Source organism: Mixophyes fleayi, chromosome 4 (genome assembly GCF_038048845.1).
Source record: "Mixophyes fleayi isolate aMixFle1 chromosome 4, aMixFle1.hap1, whole genome shotgun sequence".
Taxonomy (NCBI): Eukaryota; Metazoa; Chordata; class Amphibia; order Anura; family Limnodynastidae; genus Mixophyes; species Mixophyes fleayi.
In genome coordinates, this window is record NC_134405.1 from 99,697,310 (window position 1) to 99,712,195 (window position 14,886).

A 14,886-nucleotide genomic window follows, 5' to 3' on the forward strand; every position below is an offset into this window, starting at 1 on the left:
TTGAATTGTCTCTATTAATAATTACCACCAAATATTTTAGCCGTGTGGGATGCCATGTAAATGGGAAAGATGGCTTCAGGCCTTCAACTTCTAGCTCGGGTGTTGAGATATTAAGGGCCACAGATTCTGAGTAATTAATTTTAAAACTGGAGAGTTCTCCAAAGATGTGAAATTCCGATAATAAATTGGGGATTGAAATTACAGGGTTAGTGAGAATGGCCAGGAGGTCATCCGCGAAAAGGGCAAGCTTGAAGCTTTTATCCTCCATTTGTAAACCGGAAATGTCAGGGTTAGCCCGAATGGAGCGAGCCAAAGCTTCCATGCACAAAATAAAGATCAGCGGGAACAGGGGGCAGCCCTGTCTAGTATCATTTGATATGACAATGGGCTTTGATAAATCTCCATTGACCTTAACCCTAGCCGACGGCCGTGAATACAGAGCGGCGATCCGGGCCAAGCTCAGTGGACCCAAACCCAAGTGGCTGAGGACCCCTTGCATAAAATCCCAATCCACTCTGTCAACACTTTTTCAGCGTCTGTGGATAAAAAAAACTGTTGGTATGTTGGTGGCGGTTGCAAACTGCACAAAGTTGATTAGTTTTGTAGTGTCGTCTGGCGCTTCTCTTCCTGGGACAAACCCTACCTGATCAGAATGGATGATTTGAGGCAGATATGGATTCAACCTATTAGCTATCAACTTGGCATACAACTTAATGTCCCCATTGAGTAAAGAAATGGGCCTATAACTGGAACACAATGCTGGGTCTTTCCCTTCTTTTGGCAAGACAGTGATATGTGCAGCCAAAGATTGAGGGGAAAAATGTGTATGAGCAGAAACTGAGTTAAAGACCTGAAGCATGAGAGGGGCTAGCTGGGTTTTGAAAGTTTTGTAATACGAGGTAGTAAAACCATTGGGCCCCGGGTTTTTCCCTGAAGGCGTCGTCTTGATCGCCTATTCAAGTTCCTCAATGGTGAAGGGTTCTTCTAATGATTGTACAGATTCCGCATCTAAAATAGGGAAATCTATCCGTTGGAGATAATCTGCTATACGGGTCTGTTTAGCCAAACACATATATGCAGAAGAGGTACTGAAAAGGTTATAGAGTTTAGTATAATAGGCATGAAATGCCGCGGCGATATCAGACGTGTGTCGACAGGGTTCCTGATTCCGATTTAATTTGAGGTATATAGAGTTGGGCTCTCTGGGTCCGCAGAGCACGAGCTAAAAGTTTACCCGGTTTGTCCCCCCATTGATAAAATTTGTTTTGGCATTTGCTAAGATCAAATTTCATTTTGTCAGACATTAGTTGGTTCAGAGCCTTTCTAGCATCTGTCAATTCAGCCATAACAGTGGATTCCGGGGAGGATTTGTGTCTCGTTTCAAGAGACTTAATTTTCTCCAGAAGAGAGTCCCTGTATGCTATCTTCTCCCTCTTCCTGATCGTCCCCATTTAGATGAATTTGCCTCGGATTACACATTTATGAGCCTCCCACAGTGAGATTTTAGAGACCTCAGGGGTGTCATTATTTTGTATTCAGTTAGGGCCGTCTCAATCAGTTATTTGCATCCTGAATCAAAAGATCATTTAGCCTCCAAGTGAAAGGCCGGGGACCCAACCTGTGAGTAGAAAGCGTAAGGTATACCGGGGCATGGTCTGACCAAGTAACCTGACCTATGGAAACGTCTATGATCAGAGGCAAATGGTTATGCGAGAGGAAAAAGTAGTCCAGTCTCGAGTAAGTTTTATGTGGGTATGAAAAGAATGTGTAGTCTCTGTCTGTGTGTAACGCTCCGGTCCCACAGATAGTACCTGTCTCGTTACCTGCAGTCCATTCATCTGGAAACTGCCATGTCCCAGCATCAGACATTCTCCAGTTCATTCATTCATTCAGCTATATTCAGATCTGTGCAGGTGCAAGCCTATTGCACTTCAGGACCTCCTCCCTCTTTTTCATTGGCTAAGCACTTCTGGAGCACTATTTAAACCTCCTGGATTCACCTGTCTGATGCCTGTTCTTCAAGCTCACTTCCTGCAGCCTGTGGTTCTGGTTCCTGTTCTCCTTGTGGTTTGCCAGTGTTCCCGTCTGCTCTCAGTTCGTGGTCTGTGCTAAACCATCGCAGTTCCAGTACCTCTCTTTCCATCTCTAGTGTAGTTCATCGTGACAGCTTCAGTTCTCTCATCACTACCACTCAGAGCCGCTACTACATCTGTGACTCATCAGCTGTTACCACGGGTTACCTCCGCTACTCCAGCCTGCTCTCAGTCTCTGGCCATGTTGAACCTTCGCTGCTCCAGTACCTCTATTACCATCTCCAGTGTACTCTATTGTGACAGCTCTAGTTCTCTCATCACTACCGTTCAGAGCTGCTATTTCATCTGGGACTCATCAGCTGTTACTACGAGTTACCTCCACCACTCCAGTTAGCCTTCAGCCTCTGGCTGTGTTGAACTATTGCTGCTCCAGTACTTCCATTACCATCTCCAGAGTACTTCATAGTGACAGCCTCTGTCCTCTCATTGTATACCACAGAGCACCTATTCTCCTAGTGACTCATTGGCTGCTGACAGCCTATATTATTGTTGTGCCTGTATTTATACAACTCATCTGTGGACTCCATCATCTCCATCCACTTCACCTGGCTCCCCCACTTCGTTCTGCTGCACACTCACTCACGGGACCGCGACCTGCAGACTTGGTGCAACCAAGACCATACCTCCTTGCGGGGGTTCCTAGTGAAAATCACCTGTCTGTTAGACTCCGTGCCCGTTGGTGGGCTTAGCCATGTTCAGCAGAGCCTAGGGATCAATTTCCTGTAAGCCAACAATGAAACTGTGGGGTGTTTAAGACGCCATATGTCGAGCAGCTCGTGTTCGTGCATGGTGCGTCTCACCTTCCGATACAGCTTACCGGAAAATCTGGCGGTCCCCGATGAAGTGTCCATCGTGGGGTGGAGGACCCAGTTGAAATCGCCGCTCGTTATGAGAATGCCTTTCTTAATCGGATCTACCTTATCCAGGAGCGTATCTAAAAAAAACAGGTTGGTTAAAATTCGGGCCATATACATTCACAAAAGTATACATTTGATTGGAGATTGTGCAAGTCACCACCAAGCACCTACCCTCTTGCAATGTGTGTGTAACTATGTTTTGGACAGGCAAACGTCTGGACAAGAGGATTGCCACCCCAAGGACTTATTCTCGGAGTTGTTACTCGTGAATGAATGCAGACAATAGTGACTGTGCAACCGAGGGGCTGACCCTTGTTTAAAGTGCTTTTCCTGGAGGAAGGCCACATCAATTTCTTTGCTATGAGATCTCGCAGCAATCGGGACCGTTTTTCTGGTACATTTAAACCCTTAACATTAAGGGTGACACATCTGAGACTATCTGTCATTACCAATCGACACTGAATAGTTACATGTGGATATCCAAGTAATAGAAACAAAAATAATCCCATTGCTATAAGTGAGAAAAGGGAAGAGAGGGTGGCTAAGGAAAGAAGGGAGGGGAAGAGGATTAGGAAAGTATAAATGTTTACAGTAAAATGACAATAGAAGCATAAAACTTAAATTATGTAACAAATGTATGAGACCGTTCCGGGAAGCCATGTGAGACCGCAGTCCAGACATGACCCAGAAAAAACAAATCGGTCTAGGGGCACTGAGGGGATCAACAACAGCAACAACATAACATACAAATTGGTATGCACTAACCCTCTAAGCCAGCCCATGATGGGACGAGCCCAGGGCGATAGCACGGAAGAGCAGTGCAGCAACTTAAATGTGCATATGTATTTTCATAACCATAAAAATTATATAGCATGGAGTGAACACATAATATATAGATTGTTAAGGAAAATAGAAAAAATAAAATAAAATAAATTTGTGAACTAGAGAATAAGAGAACTCCACATTAGATTCGGGGGGAAAAAGGAGTATATCAAACAAAACAAACTGAGCTATTCCTGCAGGTCAACCAGCACCAAGGTAGACAAAATGAGGACAAGTATGTCAACAGGAAGCTAAACCAGAGGATTTTGCTATGGGAGGAGGATTTCACCAAAGTCCTGGTTATGTCGTCTCAACAGCGGAGCAAGATCCGCGCAGCAGGCTACCGCTCCCAGCTTGAGGACCTGTAGGACTAGAAATGTAGATCTGGAGAAATATAAATGTCTGTTGACAGATTTTCCTAGAGAACCAGGAGCATCAGATAGGGAGCTGAATATTCACTCCCAGTTGTCAAGGACCACTAGATGCAAATCCCAGGAAAAGTCCTCAGTCAGGCATTGGAAGTAAACACTCAGAATGTATGGTGAAGTGTCCTCTTGAGTCTGCTGATTTATACATTTTTGTGGTGACAGTTTTGGTCTCCTTGATGGTTGGAACCTTTCTTCTTGGAAGCCCTCTGCTGCTGCTATAGACGTTGATGACTGTCCTGCCACTCAGTAAGTGAGACTAGCGGAATGTCCAGAGTGGAACAAAAGGTCGTCAGATCCGTCGGTACCCTGAGAACCGCCGATTTCCCTTCATGAGTAACCTCTAATGGAAACGGGAAACCCCACCGAGGTCTGAGCATCCTCCGTTGTTGTAGCATACTCCAGGAAAGATCCTGAAAAATTTGGATTTCTTGACCATTGAACTCAAGGCCTTGAAGACCCCTCAACTTGCACACTATCTAATCTTTCTGTGTGTAATAGTGTAGACGACAGATTACGTCTCTGGGTTGTGCCGAGGGAGCCCCCTTAAGACGTAGAGCCCTATGAGCCCTGTCAAATGTGATTACATTTTCTGGCGGTAGCTCCAAGACCTCATTAAACACCTTTGTCAGAGCGTCTATCAGGCCTTGAGTGGGAACATCCTCTGGTAGGCCTCAGATTTGTAAGTTATTCTGACGGCCCCAGTAGTCCAGGTCGTCCACCCTATGCTGGAACCATTGCAGGGCCTTCGCCTGTTCAGCCACCGTGTGTTCTAGGGCTGTAAGTGATCTCCACCCTTTTCTTTGGAAGCTCCTCTAGGGCTACCAAGCGATGACCGAGGTGGGCAATATCCGTTTTCAATGAGGCCACTTGTTGGTGTACAATGTTTTGTAGTTTAGCTTCTAGTGCCTTGAAATATTTTTTGGATGGTAGCTCTTGTTTAGTTGGGAGTGATTTAAGCATTTGCAGGACTTGAGATAGATCCGGTTGTTCCTTAGCCACAGACCCGCCCTGGCGACGTTTTCCCTCCTGATGCGAATCAGGAGAAGATGAGTTCGAGGCGGCAGGGGAAGATGCCATTTCAGGTTCTTCTAAAGCCAAGGGAAGTTTCAAATAAGTACGAAGATCAGAGCGTTTAGGAGTTTCCGAAGGTTTTTTTAGGGTCTTTCTTAGCAGAGCTTTTCTGGTCCTTGCCCATCAGGGCGATTAGAAATCGTGTTCAGCAAATTGTAAAAGATGCGAAAGTCATTGCTATTGGTACATAATGCAAAGAGAGTGTTGTCGCTGCTCCTGTCCCCCCACGTTTGGTCTAGGCAGCCATCCCAACGGACATAGTGCAGGGTCTACATGAAAGAATATCGCAGTGTGACCACAAAGCGCCCGTCTAGAAAGATAGTCAGGAACAGAGGTGCAGGCTTAGAACCTTTAAATTAAAATCATGTTTAATGGGTATTTTTTGTTTAGAAAAAGACCCTGTTTATTTTGAAATTCAGCCCTGTGATAACCCATAGCATCACATTAGATTAATGTTTTCTGTTTTTGTACAGTACAGTGTAGAAAATTAAAGAAAAACTACATTTTGTAGCAATGGGTTACAGTAAATATTTTCTGCTCACAAGTTTTCATAAATGTTCCTTTATATATGAAGTGGCAAGTTACTATGCAAAAATCAATTTTGCTACCAATATGCATATGTAAGTGAAAAGCAACAGCATGTAAAATGTTCCATATCATCCATAAATGTAATTGTGAATTAATGTCTGTGCTTTGTCTTAATGATAGCTGTCACGGATGTGAACGAGCACTATTAAAAATGCAAGTAAGCCCACCCCCCCTCCCCCTTCCTCATCCCATCCCCATCCACTATATACTTTTTATACATCCTATTAAGCTACAGTCAAGTTTACATGAGTGCTTGTTTATCTATGTGTCTAAATATTTGCACAACTATTACTGTTCTTTGTCATTGCTTTTTGCATTGTATTTGAAAATATAAATTCCTTAAAAAGACATTTTAAAAAATGCAATAGAGCCTTTTTCTATAGATTGACAAAACCCACAGTCTGTCACTTTCCTTTTAATTCCACTCTACAGGTCAAGCATCATTATCTTGATTACATTTCCAGGAAGATATTGAACCATTAAAGGTAACTAAATAAATCTTCTATGTATAAACATTTTCCACTGAATCATGAATTACACATTGTCCACTACTTTGTAACTGATAATATTCACCACATACATTGTAATGTGGCAGATTTTATGACTCCTACAATAACAACTATTATCAGTTTTCAGAAACATGACCTGTATTGATTTTTTACAGTCTATTTCTGCTTGGAGGAAAAAAAACCAGAAGCTGAACTAAATTCCTGCTGACACAGAGTTAGATCTTCCATCCCCCTCATAAAGCTTGAACAGCTATATAGCTGTGTAAATTCAGCTTTATACTAAAATAGCTACACATATTCATATTGTTAAACGGCACAGAAACGATTTCATACAATATTTGCTCCCAACATTTTTAAGTTTATTATTGGGGCCACAGCCCTTCCTCTACATGAGCCAAGATATAAGAAGAGGTCATATACAGTGGGACTGGACCTAAAGATTTAGTGAAGGCATTATTGGTGGCTGTTGCTGAAATAAAATTTGTTGTCCAAGTTATTCAAATATTTATATTTTTTCCAGTCCTGAACGACTAAACGGTATTGGTAGCCACTTACTTCCTGTGTCTGTTACCAGTCACAACTATGTATCCCTATGCCTCCCAAACTTTCCTTCTTACTCTGTAGTTATAAACAGTAAAATTGTCTCTAGCACCACCATACTTCTTGCTTTTTTTGTGAAATACTCTTTGAAATGTCGAATCACAAACTTTCCTGAAGATAAAATATGGAAAACAGTTTTCATTTACTTAACTGTTTGTTGCAAATGCTTGTAAGTCTATTGTAGTATAAGCTTCTGATACGAGTCTATTGTAGTATAAGCTTCCGATGTGAGTCTATTGTAGTATAAGCTTCCGATGTGAGTCTATTGTAGTATCAGCTTCCGATGTGAGTCTATTGTAGTATCAGCTTCCGATGTGAGTCTATTGTAGTATCAGCTTCCGATGTGAGTCTATTGTAGTATAAGCTTCCAATGTGAGCCTATTGTAGTATAGGCTTCCAATGTGAGGCTATTGTAGTATAAGCTTCCAATGTGAGCCTACTGTAGGATAAGCTTCCAATGTGAGCCTATTGTAGTATAAGCTTCCGATGTGAGTCTATTGTAGTATAGGCTTCCGATGTGAGTCTATTGTAGTATAAGATTACAATGTAAATGTTTTGTAATATAGTCTTCCCATGTGAGTCTATTGTAGTACCAGCTTCAGATGTGAGTCTATTGTAGCATAAGATTCAGATGTGAGTCTATTGTAGTACCAGCTTTAGATGTGAGTCTATTGTAGTATAAGCTTCAGATGTGAGAGTATTGTAGTATAAGCTTTAGATGTGAATCTATTGTAGTATAAGCTTCAGATGTGAGAGTATTGTAGTATAAGCTTCCGATGTGAGTCTATTGTAGTATAAGCTTCAGATGTGAGTCTATTGTAGTATTAGCTTCCGATATGAGTCTATTGTAGTATAAGCTTCAGATGTGAGTCTATTGTAGTATCAACTTCAGATGCGAGTCTATTTTAGTATAACCTTTCGATGTGAGTCTATTGTAGTATAAGCTTCTGATGTGAGTCTATTGTAGCATAAGCTTCCGATGTGAGTCTATTGCAGTGTTTGCTAACCTGTGACACTCCAGGTGTAGTGGAACTACAAATCTCAGCATGCTTTGCCAATATATAGCAGCTTATTTTTGGAAGGGTATGCTGGGACTTGTAGTTTCACAACATCTGGAGTGTCACAGGTTAGCCAACACTGGTCTATTGTAATCTAAGCTTCCAATGTCAGTCTACTGTAGTATAAGCTTCCGATGTCAGTCTATTTTAGTATAAGCTTCAGATGTGACAGTATTGTAGTATGAGCGTCCGATGTGATTCTATTGTAGTATAAGCTTCCGATGTAAATCTATTATAGCATAAGCTTAAAATGTGAGTCTATTGTAGTATAATCTTCAGATGTGAGTCTATTGTAGCATAAGCTTCAGAATGGAGTCTATTGTAGTATACGCATCCGATGTGAGTCTATTGTAGTATAAGATTACGATGTAAGTGTATTGTAATATAATCTTCCAATGTGAGTCTATTGTAGTATCAGCTTCACATGTGAGTCTATTGTAGTATCAGCTTCAGATGTGAGTCTATTGTAGTATAAGCTTCAGATGTGAGAGTATTGTAGTATTCGCTTCCGATATGAGTCTATTGTAGTATAAGCTTCAGATGTAAGAATATTGTAGTATAAGCTTACGATGTGAGTCTACTGCAGTGTTGGCTAACCTGTGACGGTTCAGGTGTTGTGAAACTACAAGTCTCAGCATGCTTTGCCAATATATAGAAGCTTATTGCTGGAAGGGTATGCTGGGACTTGTAGTTTCACAACACCCCTGGAGTGTCACAGGTTAGGCAACACACAGTCTATTGTAATCTAAGCTTCTGATGTCAGTCTATTGTAGTATAACCATTCCGATGTCAGTCTATTGTAGTATAAGCTTCCAATGAATTCTTTATTCTCTGAACGTAAAAAAATATTTTTTAAGACAGTTTTTCAGTATTCATTTAAATTTCTCTAGGGTTTAAACCCCTGGAGCACTGACCGTAAACTAGCCGACTGCAGGGGTCTCAAACATAGGAACCCCACAGTTTTGCTAGTTGCGGAGATGAGGGTCATTATAGAATTGAATGAATGTCATCTTTAAAAGGTTGTCCACCCACAGCTAAATCTTTTTTTTGACCTCAAATGTTAATCAAAGAGTAGATATAATCTTTTAAAACTACTTCCAAACTTTAAAAAATATATAAATATTACCTTAATTTTGCCCCTGCTGAGAAGCATGATACCATGACCAACAATCACAAAGCAAATTAGACCAAACCAGAATTTCCTCTTCTAATTGTGTGCATTACTATTTTTACTCCAATGATAAAGAAAGGATACAGATCTCCCTGAGAGACATTGTAGCCTTCAGTGGATTAAGTTGGCAATTGCAGCCAGCGTTTGCTCTCATAATGTGTAAGGAAGCTGTAAAAGTCATTAATGAAAGTGCAAAACATGCAGCTATACAGACCTTCTTTGTTTGTGCACTTGCACTTGTCTGCTTAGTAAATGCATAGATGCATAACCGCGTGCTAGTTTTGGAAACTGTGGTTTTGAATGCTGTGCCTACTATTGTGGAACTGTGGGTACAACTGGAAATGTGCATGATGGAAGCATCACTTTAAAGTTTAGAAACACCCTCTTCATTCCATTTCCATTAACTGCTTGTTATAAATTTTAATTATATATGAAAGTGAGAAGACATCGGGACTGCATGTTTAAATATCTTTGTTACATTGATTGAAATGTGCAGAATAAAGGGCAGAAGACATTCCACTGAATGTATAGGCTGACATCTGGTTTTCTCTATAGCTCATCAGACATCATGTAACATAACAGTCATGTGTCACACCTGAAGTGCCAATCAGAAGATGCTAAATTTACAGTCATGGCCAAAAGTTTTGAGAATGACACATGTATTGGTTTTTGACAAAGTTTGCTGCTTCAGTGTTTTTAGACCTTTTTGTCAGATGTTGCTATGATATACTGAAGTAAAATTACAAGCATTTCATAAGTCTCAAAGGCTTTTATCAACAATTTCATTAAGTTTATGCAAAGAGTCAATATTTGCAGTGTTGATCCTTCTTTTTGAAGACCTCTGCAATTCGCCCTGGCATGCTGTAAATCAACTTCTGGGCCACATACTGACTGATGGCCGCCCATTCTTGCCTAATCAATGCTTGGAGTTTATCAGAATTTGTGAGGGTTTTTTTCTCCACCCGCCTCTTGAGGATTGACTCCAAAGTTATCAATGGGATTAAGGTCTGGGGAATTTCCTGGCCATGGACCCAAAATTTCGATGTTCTGATCCCCGAGCCACATAGTTATCACTTTTGTCTAATGGCAAGGTGCTCCATCATGCTGGAAAAGGCATTTTTCGTCAGCAACCTGTTCTTGGATGGTTGGAAAAAGTTGCTCTTGGGGGATGTTTTGATACCATTCTTTATTCATGGCTGTGTTCTTATGCACAATTGTGAGTGAGCCCACTCCTTTGGCTGAGAATCAACCCCACACATGAATGGTCTCAGGATGCTTTACTGGTAGCGGTCACCTTTCCTTCTCCAGACAATCATTTTTCCAGATGCCCCATACAATCTGAAAGGGGATTCATCAGAGAAAATGACTTTATCCCTGTCCTTAGCAGTCCAATCCCTGTACCTTTTGCAGAATATCAGTCTGTCCCTGATGTTTTGTCTGAAGATAAGTGGCTTCTTTGTTGGCCTTCTTGACACCATGCCATCCTAAAAAAGTATTCACCTCACCGTGCGTGCAAATGCACTCACACCTGCCTACTGCCATTCCTGAGCAAGCTCTGCACTTGTGGTGGCCCGATCTCGCAGCTGAATCAACTTTAGGAGACGGTCTGGGCGCTTGCTGTATGTTCTTGGGCACCGTGAAGCTTTCTTCACAACTATTGAACCGTTCTTTTTGAAGTTCTTGATAATCTGATAAATAGTTGATTTAGGTGCAGACTTACTAGCAGCAATATCCTTGACTGTGAAGCCCTTTTTATGTAAAGCAATGATTACTGCACGTGTTTCCTTGCAGGTAACCATGGTTAACAGAGGAAGAACAATGATTTCAAGCACCACCCTCCTTTTAAAGCTTCCAGTCTGTTATTCTAACTCAGTCAGCTTGACAGAGTGATCTCTAGCCTTGTCCTCATCAACATTCACCTGTGTTAATGAGAGAATCACTGACCTGATGTCAGCTGGTCCTTTTGTGGCAGGGCTGAAATGCAGTGGAAATTTTGTTTTTGGGATAAAGTTCATTCTCGTGGCAAAGAGGCAGTTTGAAATTAATTGCAATTCATCTGATCACTCTTCATGACATTCTGTAGTATATGCAAATTGCCATCATAAAAACTAAGGCAGCAGACTTTGTGAAAAATAATATTTGTGTCATTCTCAAAACTTTTGGCCATGACTGTAGATTCTCACATATGCTGTCATCTAGGTCTACAAATCCATGCACTTCCCTATAGAAACTGTTGAATTAAAAAAATATAAACTACCTTTGTAGACTGTAAGGAGCCATTTATGTAATGGTAAGATATCACAATTATTTTAAGTATATACATGTCATGTGTCTGTTTTACCTCCCTTTGTAATTTTCTTTCTTCCATTACAGGTCTCTCTGAAAGTGGTCACATCTCAGACAGGTTGGGAGATGATGTGACTGGCTCTCTAAATAATTACTTATAGAAATTAGACTATAGACTTTGAATGGTCCTTTGGGCATGTTGGTTATTGTTAACCAGGTTGCCTACCCTGGCACAAGTCTGCCCGAAAATCACCACTGGACAGGCTGCATCGCAAATTGACAGTGCAAGCCTTCCATCTACTTGTTTAAGCAGGTAGGAGGTAATAGCATGTTCCTAAACAGTTAGGGCCTGATTCATAAAGGCATGTAAAGGACGATACAGGTCGGATTCTGCGCAATATTGCTCTACGCATGCCCAGAAATTAACCATACACTAAAGAATGCAGTGAAAAGGACCCTTACTACAGCCTACGATTTCATGGGAGGGACATGGAAGGGACTGGGCGTATGCACGTAATCAATGTACAGAAATGGCGCGCCAAGTTCAAGTGCATGCAACAGCGTCTGAATTCAAACTTTGGATATCTCTAAGGTACATGATTTTCAGTCATATCACTTGCACCAGCGACAGGTTGGGTGTAAGTGCCAATTACTAGTGATGACGTCTGTGTATGCATGCTAGAAAATGTGTTTGCAATGGTGGAACATGTGTTTGCAATCAGGAGCAACTGTAAAAATGTATTTTATGCACAGTAGACATTAATAACATCCCAATAAATGTATTTTATGGAGAAAAAAATGGAAAAACACACTTTTATTTTTAAATGTTTTGTCATTAATAAATATATTATTAACAGATGACATCAATTGAATAGGGTTTTTTTTCTGTGCGTTCTTTTGGGATTTTATATTCCACATATGCATAGGACATATCCTTCAGTGTCTTGCATGTTAGAGAGGAGCAGACCTAGACCCATTTTCATCAAGACATATCTTCAGATCCACTCCTTGTTGACTACAGATACGCATATGCCCGATATATATACATTTTTAAAAAAAATGCACAATATGTTCAATTGTCGTTCCTTAAATCAAGTCCTTTGCGTTTTATCATCAGCTTCTGTGTGGTCCCAAATTGATGAAGGTCAGCAAACTCATACAATAACTGTTGTATTCACAGTAATCTTTCCTAAAAGTCTGCATAAGTGTTTCTTATGCGCTGACACTGATATTATAGGTATTGACATATCACTTCTTGATGATACCAGGACTCAGACGATTCTAGTTGGCTTACATATGCAGAAGAGCCTTTCTGAAAAAGCGTAATGTAATGCTACATATACTTGCAGTCTAATAACTGTAACATCTTAAAATCACCAAGGGGTGCAATGTGAGTTGGGGACCTCAGTTATGATATTCGTAATTAAAAACAGACAAATGCTAGTTTCGAACACTCATGCTGGATAGATATTAACAATAGGTTTTGCGTCAGAGGAGTCACTGTTTGCTTTGGCCACACATGTAGGTGGCCATATTGGACAGATTTGATTTTCCTGTAAAAGCGGTCATTCAAGGCTTGGACTAAATTGCTAGATCACAATGTGGCCCTTTTTGTGTAGTTGGAAAATGGCCACGCACACAAGCAGCTTATGCTGACTGGATTTATGGACTGACCCACTAAAGATTTGAATGATTTTCACCAGATCATTAGGACAGCAGAAGTGGCAGTATCAGGACAAATTGTCAATAATGCAGGTGATATCTACACCATACTTGCCAACTTTTGAAAATTCATTTCAGGGAGAAATTAAAAACCATTGTGGGCGTTCCCTGTCCCGCCCACTGGGCGTGCCACAGATCAATCATGGTTGCCAACTCTCCCGGGACGTCCGTGAGACTCCCGTAATACTGGGAAATCTCCTGGACTCCCGGGAGAGTACTGTAAAATCCTGAGTTTACCTTTGGAGTTCGCGAAGGAGTCCTCTTTCCAAACTGCGTATGCGCTAGTGACATCATCGGCGTGATGATGCGACGCACCCAATATTCCAGAAGACCCCGGCCATTGTGGAGCACGGAGCTCCAACGCCTAGCAGCTGAACTGGTAATGTTATTTACTTTAACTGTTAAAGTTTAACAGTTAAAGTAAATGACATTATAACAGAAATTTAATTTGGGACAGAATGCCTACATAATTCAGCTTTCAATTCACCATAATGTATAATGCCCATGTCATGCTTTCTTATATTTCTTTTACACCACAACTTGGTACAATAGTTAATTTAACTATTGTACCAGGTTGTGGTGTAAAAGAAATTTAACAAAACATGACATGGGCATTATACATTATGGTGAATTAAAAGCTGAATTATGCAGACATTCTGCCCCAATTGAAATTTCTGTTATAATGTCATTTACTTTTAAACTTTAACAGTTAAAGTAAATACTGGGATCCCCCTGGTTGTTCCCCAGATGAATCGGCCTATTGAGGATGTGCTCACTCCCCCAGTCCTCCAGCATGATTCCCCGGCTCCCTCCTGACCCCATCCTGCCTCATCTCCCCTCTATGTGGCCGGCGGGATGTCCCCCGAATTCCCCACGCCCTCCCCTGACAGTTTCCTCCAGTTCCCCCTGCCTAGGTTACCAGCTGCTGTACCCCGGCGTCTGGGTGCCCGTGTCACTGGACAACATCCCTCCACTCCCGGTTACCTTTGCCCGTGGACTGTGCAGGCGTTGGAGCTCCGTGCTCCGCAATGGCCGGGGTCTTCTGGGATATTAGGCGCGCCGCGTCATCACGCCGATGACATCACCGGCGCATGCGCAGTTTGGAAAGAGGACTCCGCCGGTAAATTCGGGATTTTACAGTACTCTCCCGGGAGTCCGGGAGATTTCCCAGTGTTCCGGGAGTCTCCCGGACGTTCCGGGAGAGTTGGCAACCATGATCTACACATGTGTGGCCAGCTTTAGAGCCTAAGGAGTTTATCTAGAAAGATCCTAACACTGTATAACGTAACCTTATTACATACCTTACTGTTTACAATGTTGTCTTCTGTTATCAGCCATTTTTAGACCTCAGAAGGTTCTCTGCAGATTCATTTAATCTACTATCAGACAGGAAATCTGATGCACATTATGTCTCCACACTCCACCATGATCAAGCCTTCCCTAAAAAAATTGTTTTTTCTAGTTCTGGCATGTGAACAGAGGCTATCAGTCACTTTTTTTTATTTAGCATGCAATGATTTAGTAACAAGAGAAGAAAAGAATTAGAGGAGACTGTACATAAAATGATCCTGAGAGAGATGTACATTATGTCCTTCAGACTTTGACTCTTGTAACTTCATACATTGGTTTAAATCTCAATGGCAACAGAGCTTTGAATAATAGCTCTGCAGTGCTGATGTTT

At 41.4% G+C, this 14,886-nt stretch overlaps 1 protein-coding gene across 1 annotated transcript in view; it reads right to left on the minus strand.

Annotated features, from left to right (window-relative positions):
* MAP1A (microtubule associated protein 1A) overlaps positions 1-14,886 on the minus strand; it is a 138,824-nt gene that overhangs the window by 110,324 nt on the left and 13,614 nt on the right. The window lies entirely within an intron of this gene.